This window comes from Hypomesus nipponensis, chromosome 17 (assembly GCF_054491055.1).
Source record: "Hypomesus nipponensis isolate SF chromosome 17, ASM5449105v1, whole genome shotgun sequence".
In the NCBI taxonomy this organism is placed as follows: Eukaryota; Metazoa; Chordata; class Actinopteri; order Osmeriformes; family Osmeridae; genus Hypomesus; species Hypomesus nipponensis.
The window spans coordinates 5,991,080-6,014,759 of NC_140377.1; the positions used below are offsets into that span (position 1 = coordinate 5,991,080).

At 50.8% G+C, this 23,680-nt stretch overlaps 1 long non-coding RNA gene across 2 annotated transcripts in view; it reads right to left on the reverse strand.

Annotated features, from left to right (window-relative positions):
• Window positions 1-23,680, reverse strand: part of LOC146253168 (uncharacterized) — a 53,219-nt gene that overhangs the window by 14,896 nt on the left and 14,643 nt on the right. Inside the window, exons 2-3 of one of the 2 annotated variants that reach the window (XR_014731648.1) lie at window positions 12,451-12,623; window positions 1,229-1,287 (exon numbers count right to left, since the gene is read on the reverse strand). This is a non-coding gene — a long non-coding RNA (uncharacterized LOC146253168). The remainder of the gene's footprint in view (window positions 1-1,228; window positions 1,288-12,450; window positions 12,624-23,680) is intronic. The other variant, XR_014731647.1, reaches the window with a different exon arrangement.

Genomic DNA, 23,680 nt, shown 5'->3' on the forward strand with positions numbered 1-23,680 from the left:
GGTCTGGTGGGTGGGAGAGGGGGTGGAGTCTGGTTACAGTGTGGGTGAGGGACATAGGGGTAAAGGGGCTGGGGCGTGTGGGGTGGGCTGGGGCGTGTGGGGTGGGGAGGGCGGCTGGCGATGGTTGGCATCGAAACGCACGAGAGAAAACAAATTCCTGTCCCATCGCCATGGAGATGAGTCAACAGCGGGTCTTGGAGGGGGGGGGGAAGAGGGCCGGGGTTGCGGGGCGAAGCCTGACCCGAACGTAGTTAACTATTCATCCTCGTATCCGGCTCCCAAATGATTGGGCAAACACAGAGCGCCGCGGAGTCAAAAGGGCCCCAGAGGGGCAGAGCGAGGGCCGTCACCCTGGGGGGACACGCTGACATGGTGACAGGCACACACTGGCTGAGGGGGAGAGAGGGGGGGGGGTGTACTACCCTGTATTTCAGTCCAGTCCTGCACACTCACAGACAGGCCTGAAGGGGATGTCAGCTCTAAGCTGAACCTGCTCCAGTCGGAAATGCATGTTCCTTTTTTTTCCCCTCTTTTCCGAAAAAGACTTTGACTGTTGGTAGGTGAGGGCCATAAGGCTCGTGGAAATGACACGACAGACGGCAGGAGGCTGCCTGTGACGGATGCTTTGCCCTGGGAGCAACAGCAAGCCCACAGCTGGAAGTCTCAAGAGCAATCTCCCAAGCAATGGGAGAAACTCCAGGCACTATCTCTGCTCGTTACAGTTTCTGAAGTAGGTCTGAACTGGCAGGAGAGATTTGCTATTAAAACAATTTAAATAGGTAATAGGGTTTGGCTGACAATTATGCCAACAGCAAAGTATGAGTTGCGTCAGGAGATAGAGTTTTATAAGCCTAAACCACAGTAACACTATAATCTTCTGGCTTTAGGCCAGTTCAGTCCCCACAGAAAGAAAGGAGTTTAAGACCACTTGATTTGGGTGAGGAAGAGAAGTCCTTACAACTGTAAAACAGCAACAAAATGTGCCATATTACTGTGCCATATAACAGTGCCATGCTACTGCCATATTGATGGATTCAAGGTGACAAGGCAGGTGAGGTGCTTGTTGCTAGGATGCGACTAGGAAGCTAAGCTAACAGGCTGTGAGGCCGAGTGGCTACGTAGCAAACGCTAAGGTATACACAGCTGAGGTTAACACACCAGGTCTGGATCACTGGAACACCACCAACAAACTGAGACCATTTGTCTCTGGAAACATATATATACTCACCGCAAGAATCCATGAGAAACAGGAGAGCACGTCTTATTCCCGGAATCTGGATTCCTTGGCTGTTGAAAGAAACAGAAGAAGAAAAAAAAAAACATGAGGTAAAACGTCACTTCTTTTACAGTACCACTGGGCCAATGTCAGACCCACCAACAGTATTGCGTTACATTGCTTTATATATGCTTAACTCCTGCCTAACCATTTATTCAGCCGGGGAGCTTTTTGGCGGAACGGAGGTAAAATAAGTCATATAGTGGGGATGGCCCTGCGAGGAGGTTTACAGCCGCAAACCACAGCACCACGGCCCAGCGCTTTGACCACTTTACTGTCGAGCCGAGCATGGCTCGACAAGCAAGGGTCGCTGGTTGAAATAGCAGTAGATGATGATGATGGAAGGAGGCTGTCACTGACCTGCCATCTGGCCTCACTAGCACACATTCCGACACGGCTTTAATGCCACACTGGATCTACAAGACATCCAGCACCGTCACCCTCTGCTCCACCCTGCCTCGTCATCGTCATTCCAGTTGGAGTACGGGCCTCTGGGAGGAACAGCGGGCAGAGTTAGTGATCCGGTCCGGGTCTGAGAGGGCTCCGCCCCAGCCTGGCTGGGTCTGGGCAGTGCCCGGTGGGGTGGGCCAGCTGAGGGGTGATGCCGCCCCGCTCCCTGCCCTTCCACTTCAGAACACAGTGTTTTCATAAAGACGGCTGAAGCGTGTCCTTCCTTTACTTGTAATTAGGGCTCTTTCTATCTAATCCACCCAACAAATCGTACAAATGAGAAACAGAACCGCAGAGTTTTTATTTATTTCTTTTTAGTGGACGGCTGTCAGAAAAGAAAAGAAGAAGAAAAAAAAGGAGGAGGAAAAAAGAAAGAGGAGCCCAAAAAGAGAGCGATTTCTTTATAATAAAAAAGCCAGATGTGTGGAGTCACTTCTTCGATGTGTGTCACTGAGGGAGTTTGGGGCAACATTTGGCCGAGCCAGAGTCTATTTTTAGACTATTTCCTAAAATAAAAAGTGAGTTTTGTGATTGGCAGAAGTAAAAGCTTTCTCCTCCCTGTCCATGACCTCAGTACACGTCACTAATGACGAAATACTGACCGTATAAAAAAATCTAAATAAGCCCTCACCAAATACTGATAAGTTCATAAGGAAATAGCCTCTGTTTAATGTCCCGTATGATTAGGTTTACTTTAGGTTTAAATCTGACCCTAGAACATCAAAATAACACTGTTTGGGTGAAATTCAACAGCATGAAGACTTATTCTGCAAACTGATACTGCACGCAGTCGATGGCAATTATGTAAAAGAAACTAACTTTTTTTCACCTCATTGAGACCTGATCATTTGTTTAGGTTGTGGATGAATCTGTGCATTTATCTATTCATATTGACTTTAGTATGTGTCTGTGTGTGTGTGTGTCTCTGTGTGTGTGTCTGTGTGTGTGTGTCTGTGTGTGTGTGTGTGGCAGCGGAGGCTGGGGCCTAAGGGTTGACTGAGCAACCTAACCAAGCAGAAGTCCCACCTAAGCTCTGAAGCATGCACCTCCCAGGCCTGTAACTAACACACAGAGATAAACACAGGTGATGTCAGGGATTACACCCCATAATACTGCCGCAGGAAACCGCCAATAGCACAGGTGTATCCACGACAACGGATACATTCCTCCAAGAAGAGCTATGTGATTGACAGCTCCTCATCTCCTCTGGTTGATTGTGTGAACCTTGTGTAAACAACCGCGGGCGGTGTGTGTCTGTTTGCGTGTGTGCGGCTGTGTGTGAGTGTGTGTGTTTGAGTGTGTGTGTGTGTGTGTGTGTGAGTGTTCAAAAGACGCAGGTGAGGGGACACACACAGAGAGAGGTTTGGGAAGTCTTATCAGACACCTCTGCAGCCTCGGAGCCCAATACCCCACGTACCCCCTCATAACCTGCAGGAGGGCCAGCACCCGGCCCTCTGGGAGAGAGGACAGAGACTGCGGGTGCAGAAAACACATGACACACTGTAGGGAACCAGAGAAAAGCTGAAAGATGACGTGTACAATAGAGACAGACAGAGACAGAGAGACAGCGAAAAATGTACTGTGTATATATATATATATATATATATATATATATATATATATAGGCTACATGGATAGATGAAAGAGACCGAGAGAGAGAGAGAGAGAGAGAGAGAGAGAGAGAGAGAGAGAGAGAGAGAGAGAGAGAGAGAGAGAGAGAGAGAGAGAGAGAGAAAATGGAAGAGAGAGAAAAAAGAAGAGAGAGAAAAAGGAAGAGAGAGGAAGGGGTGACAGAGAGATAGGCAGAGGTGGAGAAAGGCAGTGTTGTAATCCCACAGTAAACAGCTCCCTCTAGAGCAGCTCCTCCATTCTCCCCGTTCTGCACCTCTCCAGCCCCGTCCTTCTCTGTCTCTGTCTCCGCGGGCAACCTGCTTCCTACCTCGCTCTTGAAACACACTTCTCTGACCGTTTTCATCAGCGCAAAAAAAAAAAAACATTTCAAAGCAGTGCAACGTACACAACCGTCCTGCGCATGTATGGAAACAATCACAGCCATTTTCAAATCCACACACCAAAAGAAATGTTCAACGTTTCCCTAACTATAATCCGTCCCTTGTCTTATGACAGACAGCAGGGAGGCCGGGGGCCTGGGTTGTGAGGAACCATAAACTGCTGGAGGAAAGGGAGGAACGCCGAGCGCCAACTTCTCACTGTGCACCCGCAATGGGGCGGCCTAGTACCTAACGCTGGCTTGAATCGTGTGCAGCGTGTTTCGCAGAGGTTTGCGACGCGCAGGGCAGATTAGGCTGGGCCGTGCGTGTAGCTAGTGCTGCCGGGGCCAGTGATAAGCCTGCTACAGGCTTTGGTCTGAAGCTCTATTAGGGTCTCTCCTAGGCTCTCTCTCTGTTTCTCTCTCTCTCTTCCAGTCTTTCCCTTCCCTTTCTCTCCTTCCTTCCCTCCCTCCCTCTCTCACAATCCTGCCCCTCCTTCCTTCCGTCTCTCTTCCTCCCAGTCCCCTCTCCCTCCTTCTCCCTCCGGGCTGCATTATGTTTGTTTGTCTCCTTAAACCACCATGTTACACAACCTCGGAGCAACGCCTGTAATATCTGAGACCGATTTAAAACCGGTAGTGGGGAAAGGATAACCCAGCCGGGCGTCGTGCGGGGCTGAGGAACCCGTGTTGATTAAACATTGTTGATTCTAGACAGGACAGCATGGCAAAGACCACATGGCCATGAGAGCAGAAATATAATCTATGTACATTTAAGATATAGACTTATTTACTGTACAAGCTAAAGGCACACAAGCTAGACGCACACAAGCTATTCACACAGTGTTGGGGACATATTGTGCACTCAGAACAGGCAATGCTGCAGTCTACACACCATCAACACCACTCGCTTCCTCAGATTTTTCCATGGTACTAATAAAACATTGGACATTGTCGAGTTTCAATATGTTTTTTGGAAATTAGAAACGAGTAGAAAATACATCTTTTTATGAGCTTGCGAAACTTTCCCACAGTTTTCCCCGATTTTCCATGCATGTGACCCACCCACATTAAAGTAGCACTCAATTAGGCTGGCACAATGGACACAGAATGGGGCACACACACACACACACACACACACACAGAATGACAAATGTGACCTGCTATTTAACCCACATTTAAAAGACCTGTGCTGCAGTAAGTATCGGTTACATTTCTTCAGCACACACTGGAAAAAATCCTCAATTTTCCAAAGGCTGTTCTCATTCCTAGAAGTGCCAGGAGACAGTACTAGCATCTGCCCAGAGTTCAGGACCTTTGGCCCTTATATGAATGGACCTACTGGAAGGCTTACCGTGTCATAATGTTGGTGTGTGTCTTGTTGTGGACACAGAGAGATCACCTGCATTACAACACAGCTACCAACCTTAGGGACAGGGCAACATAGCAACAACCTCCTCCTGAAAGTCAAGAAACAAAGGAGATGCTCGTTGACGCGGTCATCTTTAAATCCCTTGGTGTTCTGTTTGCCGAGGGCCGGACCTGGTCATGCAACACAGACACCGTGGTGAAGACGTCAGAGCAGAGACCGGACCTTTTCGGACATTCTCCACATGCACCACAGACAGCATCCTGACAGGGGACATGGCCGCCTGGTATGGGGAAGGCTAGGCTGGACCGCAAGGCCCTGCAGAGAGTGGTACGGCCAGCATTCTAATAGATGGTCCATAGATGCTAACTGTCAGATGCTAATTAGCAACTGTGGCAGTTGACAGTTGGTTACCTGTAGACTCTCGAGACTAAGCCCATTAAATCAAACTAAAAGTGTCAAAAGCAAACAAACCTTAACTTTAAACGTAGCATTTAAGCTTAAAAAAGGAGGTGGCGTTGAATTTGGCGGCGTGTGTGTTTGTGTTCATTTGTGTGTGCGTGTGTTCGTATGCCTGTGTGTTTGTGTGTTCATCCTAGGAAGGTCAGAGTAGTAAAGTATTCGAGCTGTGTTTGCTCTGTAGAGGACTGCCTGTTGGAGAGTTTGAACAGTGACGTGTTAAACCAGTAACAACAGGACGCGGCTCTTCTCTGTTTGCTCAACAACACCCAGAGAATGGGCCCACAAAACCAAACACACCTCTCTGCCTCCATACCTCCGACCTAGCTGGAGAACATTCCAGGAACATGCCTTACGGAGTCTGACAGAGAACATGTCTAGGGTATCTGTCACGTGGACGAGTTCAAGTCAGACGCATGTGTGATACAGTGTTTGTGCAACTGTATGTCTGTCATTCAAAGGCCCAGCGATACTGTAGCTATGCACACCGGGACAGCAAGTATAGATGCATGGAGATACACCACACGCTCACACACACACACACACACACACACACACACATAGGAATGCACACAAACGTAGAAACACACACACATACTTCTACAGCAGGGATGTTTGGTCTCACTCACTCCACGTGACTAACCACACACTGTGTTATTATACTGAGAACCACGTCTACGTCATTTGCTTTAGAAAGATCAAATAAACGATCAATAAAATACCGTGGGACAGTTCAGTATTGACCATCCTCTTTACCTCAGGTGGGATGAAGTTGCTTCATGAGAGAGAGAGAGAGAGAGAGAGAGAGAGAGAGAGAGAGAGAGAGAGAGAGAGAGAGAGAGAGAGAGAGAGAGAGAGAGAGAGAGAGAGAGAGAGAGAGAGAGAGAGAGAGAGAGAGAGAGAGAGAGAGAGAGAGAGAGAGAGAGAGAGAGAGAGAGAGAGAGAGAGAGAGAGAGAGAGAGAGAGAGAGAGAGAGAGTATAAGCATCCATAGACACCCCCCTCTTCCTCCCCTCCCTCCCCTCCATCAGAGAAAAGCTCACTGTGATGTGTGTGTGTGTGTTTTTTTTTGGAAGAGCGGTGCTCATAAACAGCCATGCAAGGGGCCCACTCTATTCATCAAGGCAGGTTGAGATGCGCTTCACTGGGCCCGGCCCTTTGTTTTACCCCCTCGCTCACGAAACCCTCCGGCCCCGGAGAGAAAAGAGGCCGCCTTCCCTCGGTGTGTGCGGGCCCCGAGCGATGCCATTAGCTTGGTGCCCATTTTGGGTGAAGGTGTTTTTTAAGCGGCACATGAAGTGATTTAGGGAGACGAGGGCACAGGAGAACAATCCGTCTTGGAAGCAGCCCGGAGAACGTAGAACCCTGATGTGGTTCTCCGTAACACGCGTGAACCGGGTCCTCCGTTCCGTGAGTGGAGCATAGACCAGCGGACAAAAGACACAGAGCAAAGAATCCCTCCCTCCTCCCCGTGCCCCTGTCATGTGACGTTGGGGGTCGATGCGGCGGTGATGTGCGGGGTCAGGAAGGTTCACCAAACTTCCCACGCCTCCTTCCCCTCGCCAGGCCCTCGCCAGCTCAACAAACAACGCTCTTTGTTAGCGGCCGCGACAACAACAAAAAAATGCAGCTTCCTCTTAAAAATGGCGTGGCACACATCACTCACGTGGCTCCTCGATGAGGGGAATTTGGCACACAAAAGATTTCTCAGTTCCAAAAACAATCATGTTTCCTGTCCAGTAAAATGCTGCCACGTTGCTATCAAGTGACTTACTTTTCGGTTTACCAGATTCCTACTACTCATGATGACATGTAGAATGCAGGTTTAGTGCTCTGACAGTAAAGACTGGGGAGCGTCACCAACGTTCCGGAACAAGCATCCCAGCCAAGCAAGTAGGCGATAAGAGTTGGCAGCTACAGTGTGTGCCAGGCTCTGTGGAATGGTGCGTGTATTCCTGCTGCCCGCTAGCCCATCAACAGCATCCTAATATGCATGAGAACTTGACAGCGTTAACAAAGAAAAGCAGCCAAACAACTTCTCATAAGGAGGCAGGTACCTGAACTGAGTGCCAGTTGTCAGGAAGAACACATGAGATGTTTTCATTTCACCTGGACTTGTTTTGTTTTCTATTTCAGGCAGCTATCTACACTCCTTCTTTCCAATACATGACATTCTATCATCGCCATTCTTCCAGGTGTATTGTTTTAAATAGTGATTCTCATGCTTGTTTCTGTGGGAAATACGTGGGCAGGATTGAAGGCCCGTCGCTTCAGCACACGGAAGGAGCAGTGCATTGTGGGTAAACTAGGCCACAGCCCTGAAGGCAGTTGGAGCTGTAAGTGGGTGGTGGGAGGGGGAGGAGGGGTTGTTTGAGGGCAGGGGCCTCCTGAACCACAAGTGGACCAGCGTTTTAGAAGGAGGAACCGAAGGCTGCCGTTTGAACAGTACGGCTCCAGACGACCGCACCTTCCCGTTCCTAGGCAGCCCGCTGCCACTCTCGCTTTCAGCTGGGGGGGGGGGAGAGGGGGAGAGAAGCCAAGGACCATGGGGAAAATGAGAAGGTCGACCAATCAACCAATCAACTAAACACTGCAGAGTTAACTACAACCGGCATCATCCGGTAAAGGCCTGAACAAGTCCCAGATTGCCATCTTCCATTGAGTCAGAGAATCCTCCGAGAATAATACTGTTTTTTTTACTTAATCAGCTGTCAGCCCGCTCGCCAAGTAGTATGAACTTCACCACTGAGTTCATATAAGTCCTCGTTGCCTATCTTGCCCATCCCTCAGCAGCATTGTAGTTTCATACGCTGTACAGAGCCCTCCAGTCACCCCGGGGACGCGGAGACGGTTGTGTTCCTGCTCGGCAGGTGGTCATAGCTGTCTGAAGTCTTCGAGACTCCAGCCTTCCCGACATTCTCAGAGACCTTCATTTCATTTAGTCTCAAGACGGTTTTCGTTTTGAGTGCACCTCAAAAACGCGTCTGTTTCCCTCTTCACTGAAACCTCGAGATCGCTTGAGAAGATCAGTGAGGAAGGTGCCCCTCAAACGCTAGCTGTCCGTGCGACCCTTCCTCCATATCCCAGCCTTCCCTGCTACTGTATAGTATGTGACCAACAGAAATGTCAACCTAATAAAAGGCGCTAATACAATTAATCAATTACAGTAAACAACATTCAGAATGACACAATGATGATACGATCTTGTTGTGGAATGCGACCGCACTTTATAAATTGGTGCAGTCAATCACACGGGGTGTGTTCCTAGTCTGGAATCTTCCTGGGTGTCTGCCAGGAACGATTTGAATGCAGGAATGCTCTTTAAATTAAAACAAAACATAATTCATGTCATGTCAGAGACCGCTGAAACCTGTAGCGATCACTCAAACAATAACAACAGCCCTAGTGGGAACTGATTGGAAAATGATTGGTGGTTGAGGATAAATATGAGAGGAGCGATATGCATGCCAAAAATCCCTTTGAATTGTCTTGATAGCATCATATGGCTTCCCACAACAGCAATTACACTGGGGGGAAAAACATTGATGTGACGTTAACAAATGTTTACAGTGGATTCCTCCATCTTCCAGGGGAGGACTTGTGGTCACGTGTACCCTGTCTTTGCACCCTACATTGTGCAAGAATAGCTCTGGACTTCAGCTCAACTGGACTGGGATAAGGGAGCAGTTGTTGGACACAGGCCTGCACTCGACTGGGAAGGAGTCTGTTGTCCTATGCTGAAGACCAGGAAGAGGTGGATGGACACGTTCTGGCAGGGGTGGAACGGGGCATCAGGAGAACGTGGGGTGTCAGATGGCTGAGCGGTGAGGGAGTCGTAATCAGAAAGTTGCTGGATCAATTCCCTGCCGTGCCAAATGATGTTGTGTCCTTGGGCAAGGCACTTCACCCTGCTTGCCTCGGGGGGGAATGTCCCTGTACTTACTGCAAGTCGCTCTGGATAAGAGCGTCTGCTAAATTTTATGTAAATGTAGAACGTGGACCTGCGACCAGACAGACTGAGACCGGGAGGATGTGACATCAGAAGTGCACTGAGGTTGATAGCGCCGCCTTGAGGGGATCCTGAAGATAAGACTGAGGAGGCTTGCTTTTGATAGTCTGACGCTTTCTTCCCCTTCCTCTATCTTGACCTCTCTCTCTCTCTCTTTTCCTCTCGATCCCTCTCTTTCTGACAAAGCAGCCTCAGTCCTAGCTATCTGTGGCCCTCGCCACGGGTCACCTGAAAGAAGGGGCGCCTCCACATCTTGGAAGCCAGACTGCACCCCCGGCCTCCTTCTGAAGCGGAGAGGATTTCCGAAAGGATTGCATCATGCGTTGCCTAGCAACACAGAGCCATAAGCACCTTGTGTTCTCCTCTCGGAGTGGTTCCTCTCGCTCACAGGCCCTTGTGTTAACACAAACACAATTCCCCCGAAGGGTCTCCGTCAAATCGGTTGGTGGCAAAATCCTTGTTTTGTTGTGATGGCTCCCCGCGGTCGCCATGGACACAGCCAGGTGTTGCTCACAGTGTCCGCGGCAGACGAGGAGGAGGGACGAGTCAGGGGGCAGCCGAGGCAGGAGGCAGACGAGGCAGGAGGCAGACAGGGCAGGAGGCAGCCGAGGCAGGAGGCAGACGAGGCAGGAGGCAGACGAGGCAGGAGGCAGCGGTGATCCTCCTCACCCAGACCGTGTCAGAAAGTAGGAATGCACCCCCCTAAACCAGAGGGCTGTTCCGACGCCAAGAAAATCACTCATATAATTGTCGGCAGCCTACCGGGAATGCCACTTTCTCAGTGAGGACGGAATAGTGAGATGAAGGGATGGATGAGAGGGAAAACAAGAGTTGGGGGGGGGGGGGAGGGTGAAGTTTTGATTCCTCTCCAGACAGTTTAATACCCTCTGAATGATAAAGATCCCTTCTGTTGAGAGACCTCTGCGGTGTTGCATTGCGGGGGATCGAGTCATGTGAGGTCCAGTGCCGTAGGAATGGTACCTCTGTACAGGACTGGCGCTGCTCCTGCAGGGAGCTCACCAGCGTCAGCCGCGCGAAGGCTCTGAGCCGTTTGGAAGATCTGAGGAAAACGCTCATATCTCCACTCGAGACATGCAGAAATGGAAAAGAAGCAGGATATATTTGAACGGATCATGAAAACCCCTGAACCTATGTCGCAATCAGAACAGTCCCAGCCACTGTCCCAGCGTGTGAGATAATCCGATTTTGGCACGGCTGTTACTTAAATTTACAGACAAGGTCGTCCATTACTTGCGGCTATTAGTGTTGACGTTTTACTATCAAAGACTTTACAGAATAAATACATTAGTTTGCTTCCTAATGAGAAACATAAGGAATGTCTGACTTGATTACGATCAAGCTGAGAGTCATCGAAGCAGTGATTAACGTTACGTAGCGACGGACGAGCGAGTCGGAGGAGAAAGACAGGCAGGGAGACGGTTGTCAGTACAAGCCAACAGAAAGACAAGCAGATGCATGGTTTTTATTCTTCCCTATTCGAGGTTCAAGACAATAGCGTCCCTGTTGTCTCTGCGTATGAGTGTGTGTGTGTGTGTGTTTGGTGGTGCGAGCATCCCCAAGAAAAGGGAAACGGGGAAATGCGGGCGGGCGGATGCGGCTGGCGTGGTAGGCCCACTGCGGAAGGCCCTGGCGCAGCAGAGAGCCACCTGAGAGTTCTCTGGTATGAGGTGACCCACCACAGAGAGTCCTCCTTCCCTCCCATGCAGCCTCTGGGCGGGCCACAACAATACACCGCTTTGTTGGCCTGCTCCATCACCCTTCATCTTAAATGTGTGTGTGTGTGTGTGTGTGTGTGTGTGGGAGGGGGGGAGGGGGGTTGAGGATGTATCCATAACTGGCAATAGCTTCTTCTTAATCTTAAGTAACTCACCATGATGGTATTTAATGTGATCTGTCTTTGACAGCCCACATGTTAAACCTGGAGGTTAATGTGTGTGTGTGTGTGTGTGTGTGTGTGTGAGGACATGCGTAATCTCCAACGGGACTTTCCAGGTGTGAGGCAGCAGATTGGCTTGTCACAGTCCACAGGTGACAGGGAAGCAAACAGGCCACCGAGGCTTGACCTTTCCCCAGCTGGGTCACCGTGATTGGGGCGTGGCTTGACGGATTACTCAGCGCTGGAGGCAGGGCGGGAGGGGGGGGGGGGGGTGAGGGGGGAGTTCTTGCTCATCCCCTCGTCACTCCTGTAATTGCACACACCACTTGCGATGTGAAGACTGCTATAGGGCTGCATTGTTCGACTTGTGTGTGGGCGAGGACGTGTGTGTGTGTGTGTGCGTGGGCGTGAGTGTGCGAAAAAGTTGATACGTGTGTTTTTAAAAGGCCGGACCAAGACAGGCCTGCAGGTGAACCAAACCACACACACACACAATCACACACAAGAGTGCACGCAAAGAAAGACACACACACACACACACGTCGGCTTGCTCGCTGAAACGTATCATTATGCCTGTCACGTATCCACCTCTGCAGCGAGCCTCACAAGCCCCAACAACCACCAGCACACACACCTGGAGGGCCCGACACTCTGTTCCCAGCACTGCAATTCATAAACATGGCCTACTGCACCCACACACACACACACACACACACACACACCTATTCATATCCTGAAGCATCAGCGCCCTTCCCTCCCCCCCTTTCAAAGTATGTCTCGTTTTTCTCTCCCTTCCCCACCGCAAATGTTCGAGTGCTATTTAATTTGTTTCCTTTGTTATGGTCTTCCGTACCAGAGGAATGACACGCACTGAGCAGGGTGGCCAGGTTGCCAGGTTGGCAGCCACTGCACTGCCTGGGCCGCTGCTGCGAAGCAAAGACAGGACAGGACTCTGCAGTCCTCGGCGAAAACGTGATCTGAGAAGTGAGAAAGTCATTCACCTGATATGAGGAACAGGCCACTGTAAAACCCCACTGTCTTCCAGCAACTTGGTGTTTCTCCTCTTAGGATTGAACAACACTGGCAGCAGGGCTGATATGATCTCTTCTGTACAGGCACGGCCATGTTTGCTGGAGTCAGGTTACTCTAACTCGTATGTACACAGGGTGTGTACCTGTGGGAGAGAAAGAGGGAGAGGGAGGGTGAGCGATAAAAGGAGAGGGGAGAGAATGAAAAAGAAAGACAGCAAGAAAGAGAGCAGGAGAATGAGAGAGAGAGAGAGACCCAAAGAGAAATAGAGGGAGAGAGAGAGAGAGAGAGAGAGAGAGAGAGAGAGAGAGAGAGAGAGAGAGAGAGAGAGAGAGAGAGAGAGAGACAGAGAGGTGACCGTAGGAACCTAAGGAGATTGCTCATGTCAGCAGGTTTGCTCTCAGAGCTGTCAATCTGACAGATGCACCACTCCAACCCTCTTAAGACCCTGACCTGCTGGTTTTCAGGCAACCGTACAAACAGAAACTTCCGGAAAGGTTAATCACAGAACAATGGAGAATTCCGGAATGCACCAGTTCACCAGAGTGCTGTAGAGAGAAGAAAGTGACAAGGCTGTTTGCTGTCCTTTGTGTGGCTGTGTGACTCGGTGCTTACTCAGCAGAACCTTCTTTTCAGGGCAGCTTAGTGTATAGTGTTGAGTACACATGAACAGTGTAAGCATGCATGTCTAGTGTGTAGTAGTGAGCCCAGATTCCAGGGGGAAAAAGAAAAGAAGGACAAATTAAAAACGCGTCTTGATTGGCGGACACTTACTCACGCGGGCCCCACCAGCCAATCACGGGCACACACTGCAACTATCACTCACTTGGCAACAGATGCCAAGGACAGAGTAGCAGGAAGGTCCCTTACTCTGAGCCACTGGCAGCAGTGCTCGAGTAAGATGTGCTTGGTGGGTAGCCGAGGTTATGGGGGGTGCGCTACATGTTGCATTTGAGCTGGTCTATGACGTCAATCCGATTATTAGGAACAATGGCCTGGCAAGTCCAGCCACTCACAAGCGAACCTGTCTGCGTGTGTTAGAGAGACAGACTCTTCTGCTCGCGTGTCAGTGGAGAGGAGAGGAGGAAAGGAGAGGATGAGAGGAAGGAGGAGAGGAGAGTAGGAGAGGAAAGGAGAGGAGAGGAGAGGAGAAAAGAGGAGAGAGGAGGCTAGGAGCTGCCAGTCCCCCTAGTTCTACAGTATAATGCTCTTTAACAAGCTCTCTGCCCTTTGATGTGATGCTCAGAAACATGTGGGCAAACTGGGTTCTCTCGTTCCCTAACGCCCACAACGCACAAACTGCTCGTTGCCTCACATGACCTCAGCACACATACCCTACGACATGCGAGCATGCACACTTCAATTCAATTTGATTGTCATAACACAATGTGCACGCACATATGCAACATACACACACACACACTATGTTTCCTACCCTCGAAGGGCTTACCGTCGGTGTATGTGTGTCACCACATGCATGCATGTTTCTATATTTTTCAGTGGCAACTGGTGTGTGTGTGATGTATGACTTCATCATGGAGAATACACAGAACAGTCTGGGCTGTATCAAGCCCATGCCTCCAAACACCAGTTTCCCGCTTCATTTACATACAACAATATACACTGAGCCCCACTGCACATGCACACAGACACACACACACACACACACAGAGACAGACACACACACAGTTTACAGTTCAACTCAATCTGAGTCCTCGCCTGCAGGCTGGTGAGAAAGCTTGCTTCATAGATATCAGGTGAAAACACCACAAAGCTTGTATTGTTTCCAATCAGTCAAGTCTTCCTTTGTCTCTCGGGGGGGGACTTCTATAGCACCATGCTGTATAAGAAGACAGGCGTGATCCGGTCATCCACACACAACGTATCCTTCCGCCCCCGCCCGCCGATGAAAGCCCAGCATGTGAGTGCTGTGAGAAATATGCAGAACTGTCTCCCATGGCACAGTAAACGAGAGAAAGAGAGAAACTGTATGGGGAGGAGGAGGGGGCGGGGTGGGGGGTGTTGGGCATGATCAAACCAAACACATACAGAGGCACTGTATGCCAGCTGTACACCCTCTCCACCATCAACCCCACCCCCACCCCACCCCCCTTCAGAGAAAACTTCCAGTCTCTCTGCCCCGGCCTGCCCAGTCCTGGTCTCAGGTCTCTGGGCTGGGTGGTGTGCTGTGTCAGGATGAAAGAGGCCTTGTCTAAGAGCCTAATCCCCGGGCCATTAGTCAACGCGTGTCAATTAAAATCCTGCCCTATCGTACCACAACACCCACCCACCCCCCTCCGTGGTTCCCCCTTCACCGTCCTCCCTAAACACCAACACATCCCCCACTCCTGCAATGTCGGCCCACAGGTGTCCTCACAACGCACCTTATTAAAGGGAATGAGGGATGACTTTCACGTGTGTGTGTGTGTGTATGTGTTTGTGTGTGTATGAGTGCGTGTGAATGTGAGAGAGAGAGAGGGACAGAGAGAGAGGGACAAAGAGAGAGAGAGACCGAGAAAAAGGACGTCCCATCGATGTTCCAGGAAAGCTCCTCGTTCCATCCTCGTCGGCCGCTTTGACGAACCCAGTTTGAATGGCCCACAGCAGGGCCGCCGCATGGCCCTATCAACCTGTACCACCGATCTCACAGCCACACACACACAGCCTCTGTTACACACCTAACCACCTGGAATAGGACTGGGAATTCAAGGAGGGAGGGAGGGAGGGGGAGAGAGAGAGAGAGAGAGAGAGAGAGAGAGAGAGAGAGAGAGAGAGAGAGAGAGAGAGAGAGAGAGAGAGAGAGAGAGAGAGAGAGAGAGAGAGAGAGAGAGAGAGAGAGAGAGAGAGAGAGAGAGAGAGAGAGAGAGAGAGAGAGAGAGAGAGAGAGAGAGAGAGAGAGAGAGAGAGAGAGAGAGAGAGAGAGAGAGGAGAAGAATGAGGCATTGTTTTCACTTGCTATAAACAGCCAACTTTGAAGTCGAAGACGGAGAGATTAAGAGACAGGTCTATTGTTTCCCTCGTCACCCATACCTACGCCCTCAACTCTCCATCAACGTTCCCATGGCCTGGTGCTCGCTGGCATGGTGCTGCCACAGGGGCATTCCCCTCAGCTTCACTCAAATATGCTACTGTACACACCGTCTGTATACCAGCGCTGGAACAGTAAGCAGCTCTGATGAATTGAAAGGTTCAACTCAAAAGCTTTGTTGTGCGTAGTGCGCCACCGGTGAGGTGTGTGTGTGTGGCTGCAGGGGTGTGAGTTGCCGTTTGCGTGTGTTTTGCTGTTTGTGTGCGTGTTTGTGACTGTGTGTGTGTGTGGCCTGTAAAGTGTTGCTGTTTGTGTGCGTCGGCTGTAGAGGTGTGTGTTGCTGTTTGTGTGCGTCGGCTGTAGAGGTGTGTTGCTGTCGGTGTGCGTCGGCTGTAGAGGTGTGTGTTGCTGTTTGTGTGCGTCGGCTGTAGAGGTGTGTGTTGCTGTTTGTGTGCGTCGGCTGTAGAGGTGTGTGTTGCTGTTTGTGTGCGTCGGCTGTAGAGGTGTGTGTTGCTGTTTGTGTGCGTCGGCTGTAGAGGTGTGTTGCTGTCGGTGTGCGTCGGCTGTAGAGGTGTGTGTTGCTGTTTGTGTGCGTCGGCTGTAGAGGTGTGTGTTGCTGTTTGTGTGCGTCGGCTGTAGAGGTGTGTGTTGCTGTTTGTGTGCGTTGTCCAGCGATCCTCAGAGCTGACTGGGGCCTGGTGCAGAGTGGTGTTTCTGTGCTCCAGTCTTTATGAGTTTTAATCACAAGTGCTTATTAAAGTGGTGATGTGTTTGGAAGGGAGCCCTTGGACTGTTTGGGGATAGCCTGAGGCTCACTTTCCAACATGGAGGAGAAGTGTGGAGGTAAGCTGCAGCTCTGTCTGTATCTCTCTCTCTCTCTGTCGTTCTTCGCCTTTCCCTCGCTCTCTTCCTCTCTTTCTTTCTCTATCCACCTCTCCCTCTATTTTTTTCACTCCTTCTCTCTATCCCCCTCTCTCACTCTCGCCCTCCCTCCCTCCCTCCTTCTCGCCTCTCTCCCTTCCTCCACCCTTCTTTCTCTTAAAGAACCAATAAATCCACACGTCAAGTGCTGACAGATAGCTCTGTGGCCGAGCAGTAAGCAGTGGAACAGGAACAGTTTAACTCCTTCACGCACGCCGCTGTGTTGTTGACTTGATCTGGGTTCTGCAAACCCGGCCGAGGCCCTGGGAAGATTGGAGAATCTTCCGTTGACAAGACACATCCTCTGTATCAGCATCTGGGTACACACACAGCCAAGCCCAGGGGGTCCCTATAAATCATTACACGTCACATCTTATCAGTGGATCGCTGCACTCGTCTTTGTGAGTTTAACCCATTTCGGCCCAGCCTGCGCCGAGTCAACCCGACACAGTCTGGGGAACAGGAAGTGACCTTTGACCCTGGGGACGGGCTACTGTACTTTCCCTGTCAGATCCAGCATGTGGTGAAGGGGAGTGAGGGGGGACACGGAGACCGGACACGGGGAGATGTGGTTTCCATGGTTCCCAGGAGAGGGAGGGGTACCAGTACCACTGACAGGAGGAGGGGCTGAAATGTATCCTGGAATCACATGTTGCTGGAAAGACTAGGGAACAGACAGACAGGCAGGCTGGCTGGCTGGCATGCAGACAGACATACAGCCATGCAGGCAGGCAGTATGGTTGTCCACAGGGTGCGAACACACATGGTTTGAGTTTGGCCCCATGTAAGAGCAGGAGCACAGAAGGCTCTGGCGCTAGCAGGAAGCCTTCAATTCTCACTTCCTGCTTCTGCCGAAAGGCGATCCGCGCGGCGCGGCGCGCCGTCCTCGTCAACACAGAGGCAGTGTTCCCCGGGCAGCCGGGGGGGGGGGGCGGAGCAGGCACGCCAAGGGCACCCAGTCCCACTGAAGCGGCCTGTCAGCGCCCTGGAAGGACAGGCTGGGCTGGCTTAACGAGCCTGGGGGGGGGGGGGGGCGGAGACAATCACTTTCAATCAGCCTGTCAATACCCTCAGCGCCACGGCAACAGGTCAGGTGACAGGCGTGTCAGAGCCTCTCGTAGGCTCCAGGAAGCACTTTTCAAACCCAGCGGACCAGAATTAAACGGAGAGGGGGGGGGGGGAACAGAGGTATAAGTTACACCACCCCTCCACCCCCAGGATGCTCACTAAGGGCGATGGGGGAGAAGTGCTCAGCAAGAATTGCTCACTGAGGGCAAATGGAGAAGGGCTCCTTTAAGAAACCCAGGGCGTCGAGACTGAGTGTCTTGAGCAACACCTTGAGAGGTCTCGTAGCCTCAATGACTGCCAGACAGAAGATACTGATTCCTGATAATGCTGTCGAAAGACACGATGGCATGCAGGTGACGCACAGCTGTAATTACAGACTTGAGCAACCATCTTATTACCCTCGCGAGATGAGTGACAGACTTATCAGGGCGACTGCTTCCGTTCGACCGACCTCAGGTTGACCTGGCTGTCCCTCCTCTTGGCACACGCTCGTGGATGACTCACGGTGCAACATGTTGGACTGAAACATGCCGCCGATACTACCTTACTGACACTGACGTCCATCCACCAGTTCACATGAGTGACTTTGGCCTTGGGAGTTGACCAAAGAGGACTGAAGGACTGTGCTGTGTGTGACCACACATCCCTCAAGTCCAGCCGGGGCCTGGGCTTAGATCTGCGACTGGTTCTGGGCCTGGGCCTGGGTCAGAATTCTTGCCCCAGCATGCAGAAAGTTTAACAGTGTTGTTGCATGGCGGGGGGGAGGGAGGGGGGGGGGTTGCAAAAATTATGACATTATAAAAACACACAGCCCCATGTGCTTTAGCGAGAGGCCAGACCACGGAATGACACAGTAGAAGCCTGCAGGGATGGTATTCTAACTCACTACCCCCCCCCCCCCTACACACACACACACACACACACACACCAACTAGACTCCCTCTGTCTGAAGCCTGGTCTGTCTGTGGTCCCTACTCACCTGAAACATCTACTCTCCCAACTTTTATACTCAAACCGTGGGTGGTGAAACCTCCCAAAAAAGACAACATAAAACAACTTGACAGTAAATGCTTAGTCAGCAAGGCTGTGTGCAGGAGGAAGAGAGGGGGGGGGGGGCAGACATCTTGAAGCGTAGGTTGTGTTTAGGCCTGTTAAAACTAAGTTAAACAATGACAAGCTACGGGAAAGAGACTGGCACAGGGAGGAGGGCGTATTGTGAGTGTATCTTCGAGGATAACTAGCTAAGATACAGGAGCGGCACACAGAGGTGTTTAGAAGAGGTGTTTATGCTTAGGCGTTCACTTTGAAACCCAAGGTCGTCCAGTCTAAACTCATAAAGGCTCGGTCTGCTCCAGACACTGGAGCCCAGGTCAGAATGTTCTCTCTCTCTCTCTCCTCGCTTTTTCTGCCTCTTCATCTCTGTTCCACTCTCTCTGAGCTCCCCTTGTGTCTCAAAACAAGACAGAGCACGCTCACCATACACCTCCCGGGGTTGTGTGTGTATGTGTGAGTGAGTGTGTGTGTGTGTGTGTGCTGAGGGGAATTAACTTTATTTTGCATTCCTTTCCTTAATGTGGCAATTACACCCCCCCTCCTTGCTCCCCTCCTCAACACAGCACAGTGCAGGGCCTGTTCCAGGGTACATCAAATGTTTGTTTTGTAGACAGAAATCATTTTTTACCCCCCACCCCAAACCCCCACTTCATAGCAGAGGGCCTGCTGCTGCTCATTCCAGAGCATGGGAGAAGTTTGACTTGAGGAGGATAGGTTCATTGCTGGGCGATTGCTTGTGAAAACTGCTCGTTCATTTATCGAATGATGTGTGGCCATCAGGCTAGCCAACTCATGCTACACAGCACATGCTAACTAACACGACAGTCTACAATCGAAGGCAGTTATCTACTCGGGTCTGTACAGGGTTTAGATGTGTATTTCACCGTGCAGTACAGCCACATGACATGAGATTGAGGAACAAATACTGTGAAACCAATGGAACCTAGATGTAAGCCGTAGCCTAGCATGCACCCGGTCTGACGCCAGCTTGTTTGCGTCAGCTTAACTCCCTCTGTTCCAAATCTGCTGCTGTGTGACCCACTGCAGTGCCACTGTACAGAGCCACCAAACGCTTTCACCACCTAGCCCGGGAAGCCAACCGTCACATTCAGTTGAACCTCCTTTCAAGCCGAACCAGTTGCGTACCAGGATACGGTCGGCTCTCTTCCTCCCCGTGTCACTGCCTGTTGCCGAGGCGAGGCCTTCTCCAGGACTTCTGATGTGGACAGAAAGCGCGAAACGTTGGTTCCCCCCCCGCCCCGCCCCCCCGCGCTCCACAGCCTGGTCACGCGCGTTCCGTGCATTCCAAAACGAGGCCTGATTCAATTGGCTAAGCTGCTTAATTGGCCGGTCTCTAGGGGACGACAGGATGAGACTGGGAAACAGAGAGGAGGCAGGAAAGAGACAGAGAAACGGGATGAAAGAAAAGGAGAGACAGGAAATAGCGTGTGGGCCGGGAGGCGGCAAGACACTGGAGGACCAGCGCTCTGTCATCTGCCTCCGGGTTCAAAATAACTCCTCAGATGTTTGAGGATGGAGGTGGGGGGGGGGCCCCGAGTGTGTGTGTGGGGGGGGGGGGCCTTTGTGAGGGCTCCAAGACAAACCCCGGTTATCTGGCCGGGTGGGGGACAGCCTCTCTCGGGGGGCCCGGGGCAGAGGAAGGACCCTGTGTTGAGGCCGGAGCCTCTTCTTCCTCTCGCGGTGACCTGGGGCCTTCTGAGGACCCGGCAGGGGCCCCTGCTGAGCTCCTCCATCACGGGATGTCTGCGTTGCATCGTCAGACCTCGTGGTCCTTGGCTTTCTAGACGGAAGGTTGTTGGTTCGAGGCCCACCTGCTCCAGCCTCACAGCCCATCGCTCTGTCACCCGTCTCCAGAAGGAGGGCGCTCCTGCGTTCTGTCTCACATGTCCGTTGTTTACCTGGTTCTGCCAGCGCAGTTTGTTCCTTGTTTCTAAACACACGGAGCAGAACCGGGCCAAATAACGCTTAGAACAACAGAATAGCCGCGCGGCTGTGAGATCTCAGAGAGCAGTGTACCAGCTAGCGAGCGTAATGACCTGTGTACACACAAACACACACTGGGAAACAAACACAGGGGCTGACAGACTGCCAACTGTAGCAGCAACATAGGAGGAGACTGGGTTTGAAGCCAAAACAGGCTTTTCATAATTGTCCCGGATTTATAGGTGTGGTGCGCTGGGCTTTATATCTCATTACAGATTTTCATAATGACAGCATGTTCGGTGAATTGTTAGACAGGAGTGTTAGGACAAGAGACGTACTCGTGACCTAGACATGGCAACCCAAGGATTCCTCCCTGTCCTTTAACGTATAGTTCTAGAGTTTCACCATAGAGGTAGGACCATCCTTCCTTCTTTCAAAGGAACCTGCCGTACTTCCACCTCCCTGGCAGACAGGAAAGCTCCAGAATATCGTACCTGTTTCTGCCCCCCTTATCTACTCTTCAATCAGTCTCTCCCGCTCTCTTTCCTGTCTATATTGCACACCCTCTTTGACATGCCTCTCTCCCTCGGTTTCCCCTCCTTCCCTCTTTCTCTCCTTTCTTTTCTTTTCTTTCCCCCCCCACCCCCCCCACTGCCGCCTCTACCTTTGCCCTTGTTCTCAAAGGCACACATTTATTTATCTGGCATTTCCCAAACAAAGGTGCTATTAAGTGGCTTGCCTCTGACAATATTTAATTAGGTTAAAACGAGAGGGTGGTGGGGGGGGGGGGGGGGCGGCAGTGGCCAAATCTGGATCTAGGGAAATTCCAGATGAGGAGTGGGGTGGGGGTGAGGTGACGGGGGAGGAGGGGGGGGGGGGGGGGGGTGGAGGGGGTTGGGAGGGTGGTGGAGGGTTTGTAAGTGGAGCTCCATCCCTGTCTGACAGATCGGTGCAGACAGGGGAAACTCAACACGCTGTTTATTTGACCACGCTTTCCGTACGCGCATATCATATTCGCCACCGCGAAAGAGGGGAGAGGATCGCAGAAAAAGAACAAAAAAAAAAATCCTCTTTCCTCCGCAGAACAATGACAGAGCTGTTCAGGGTGATTTATGCAACACAAAGGTCTCGCAGGAGGGAACGCGCTCACTCTTTTATGTGTCTGTCACACTTTGCGGAAGTTCAGAAGAAGCTAAACACGCGCGCACACACCCTTGGCTACTAATGGTTATCTTCCTCGTCCTATAAGGGATCTCACCTCCTGGTTGTCAGCAAACAGTAAAGATATCAATATAATGAGGTCTGTGACTCAATCTGATTCAATCTGGTGTGCTGGTAGGCCAATCATAAGCTTAGCTGTAACTTGGATCTTATGTCTGTACATTTACGACCAAAGTGGAGCTTATTCCGAAATAACACACCACTCGAGATATCGCCTGTGTTTGACATCAGAATACATCAAACTGCTTTAGTTTAGTTCCAGGGATTCCACTCATTGTTTCCCTCACATTTGCTCAGCAGATGTCCTGATAAGGGCACACCAGGCATTCGGTCCCCCCTACAACGACAGGAGGAACCGAAAAGATTTGCATCCCTGAGGGAATGTCAAATTTACATAAGTTACTAGGTTTGAAGGGCATATTTCTCTACAGATGAACATTTCCACATTGCGTTAATCAATGTCATGACTGGCTAATCATTTGTACTTTGTAGTTCCATACCGACTGCACAGTGTAAATAACAGAAATTCTGGATTCCATCAAAAATGATGATTCCAAAAGCAGAAGACCACCCATATTTTGCTTGTATCTGGAGAAAAACTTTGTGAATCTGTCCAACAAGACTGCTCCATTTCACACCATATTTCCTCGGCTACCAATAAGGAACAGAGCCCAGGGTCACGTGATTTACAGCTCGGGAGTGTTTGGCTAATAAGGTACAACTCAAACAAACAGCTAGCGATGGTATGTTTAGTGTGGAGCCCAGGATCCAACTCCTGTTAATAAGTGTTCATTAGTTTTAATAGCCTGGCTCCTGTACGAAACCAAACGGAGAATCAAAGACCACATCAGGTTCATGTAAATAAACCCAGATCTCCTTCTCGGCTCCTTTTGGTTCTCTCTTTCATTTCAGCTTGGCAGAAGAAGCACAGACGGTGGTTAAAGAGAGGAAGGGATGAAAGGAAAGGAGGGGAGCTGTTGCTCGAAGGTTCCGGTACCTTCTTTAAATCTCTATATTTGTCATGGAAAACATCTCACCTGATGTGCAGGGCTCAACAGCCACTCTCCGCACCACAAGAAGCTGCCATAATCCACATCTGGGATATCCAGCTGCTCGTATTGTTATTGTGCCTCTGTACCTTTCACCCATGGGCCTGGTTAGGTGTCTATGCAGCCCTATGCTGATTGCCACCCACCAGAGGAGATGAGGACTTATGAGGCCCATCTCAGGCCCTCCTGAGACCCCGACAGAGGCTCCCACCCCCAGGCCTCTGTCCTGGAACATAAACAGGGCCGAGGCGGGGCTGATGGTGGTGGGGGGCAGGTTTATTTATGGACATGTCTGGGTCTGGGACCATGCTCCCCCCCTCCCTTCTCCACCACCACCACCACCACCACCACTACCACCCCCTCTTTACTACTACTACTACTACTACTACACAAGGAAAGACAGAGGGGGAGAGAGGGAGGGAGAAAGGCTGATAGGGGGTGAAAAGGGGAAACATTTGATAGATATTATGAAAACCCACTGTGCATGCATTGGTATACTCTACGCAAGTGATTGGGCACACCTGTGCACACCGTGGTATGTGTGTGTGTGTGTGTGTGTGCAGTACACTGCATCCAGTCGTGTATACAATCTCTAACCTGCTAATCCAACGAGCAAGGTCAACACACAAGGGAGCCAATCAGAGAAGGAAGCAGGAAGGAAAACCAGCTCTGCCATTTAAATAATCCAATTGCACTGTTAGTGACGTCAAACACATTCCACAAACAACACTGGCAAGCCTGAGGCCTTGACCACACAACGCCACAAATAGCGCCAGGGTGTGAGAACGGGGAATTCCGAGAATTTACCGTAGGTTTTCATGAGAAAAAAGAAAAAAAACATACCTACTGTAGTCCACCGCCAGGTTTATGAAGGTGATGCTGAGCGAGTGTCTTTTTATCTCCCCTGCCTTCTCCTAG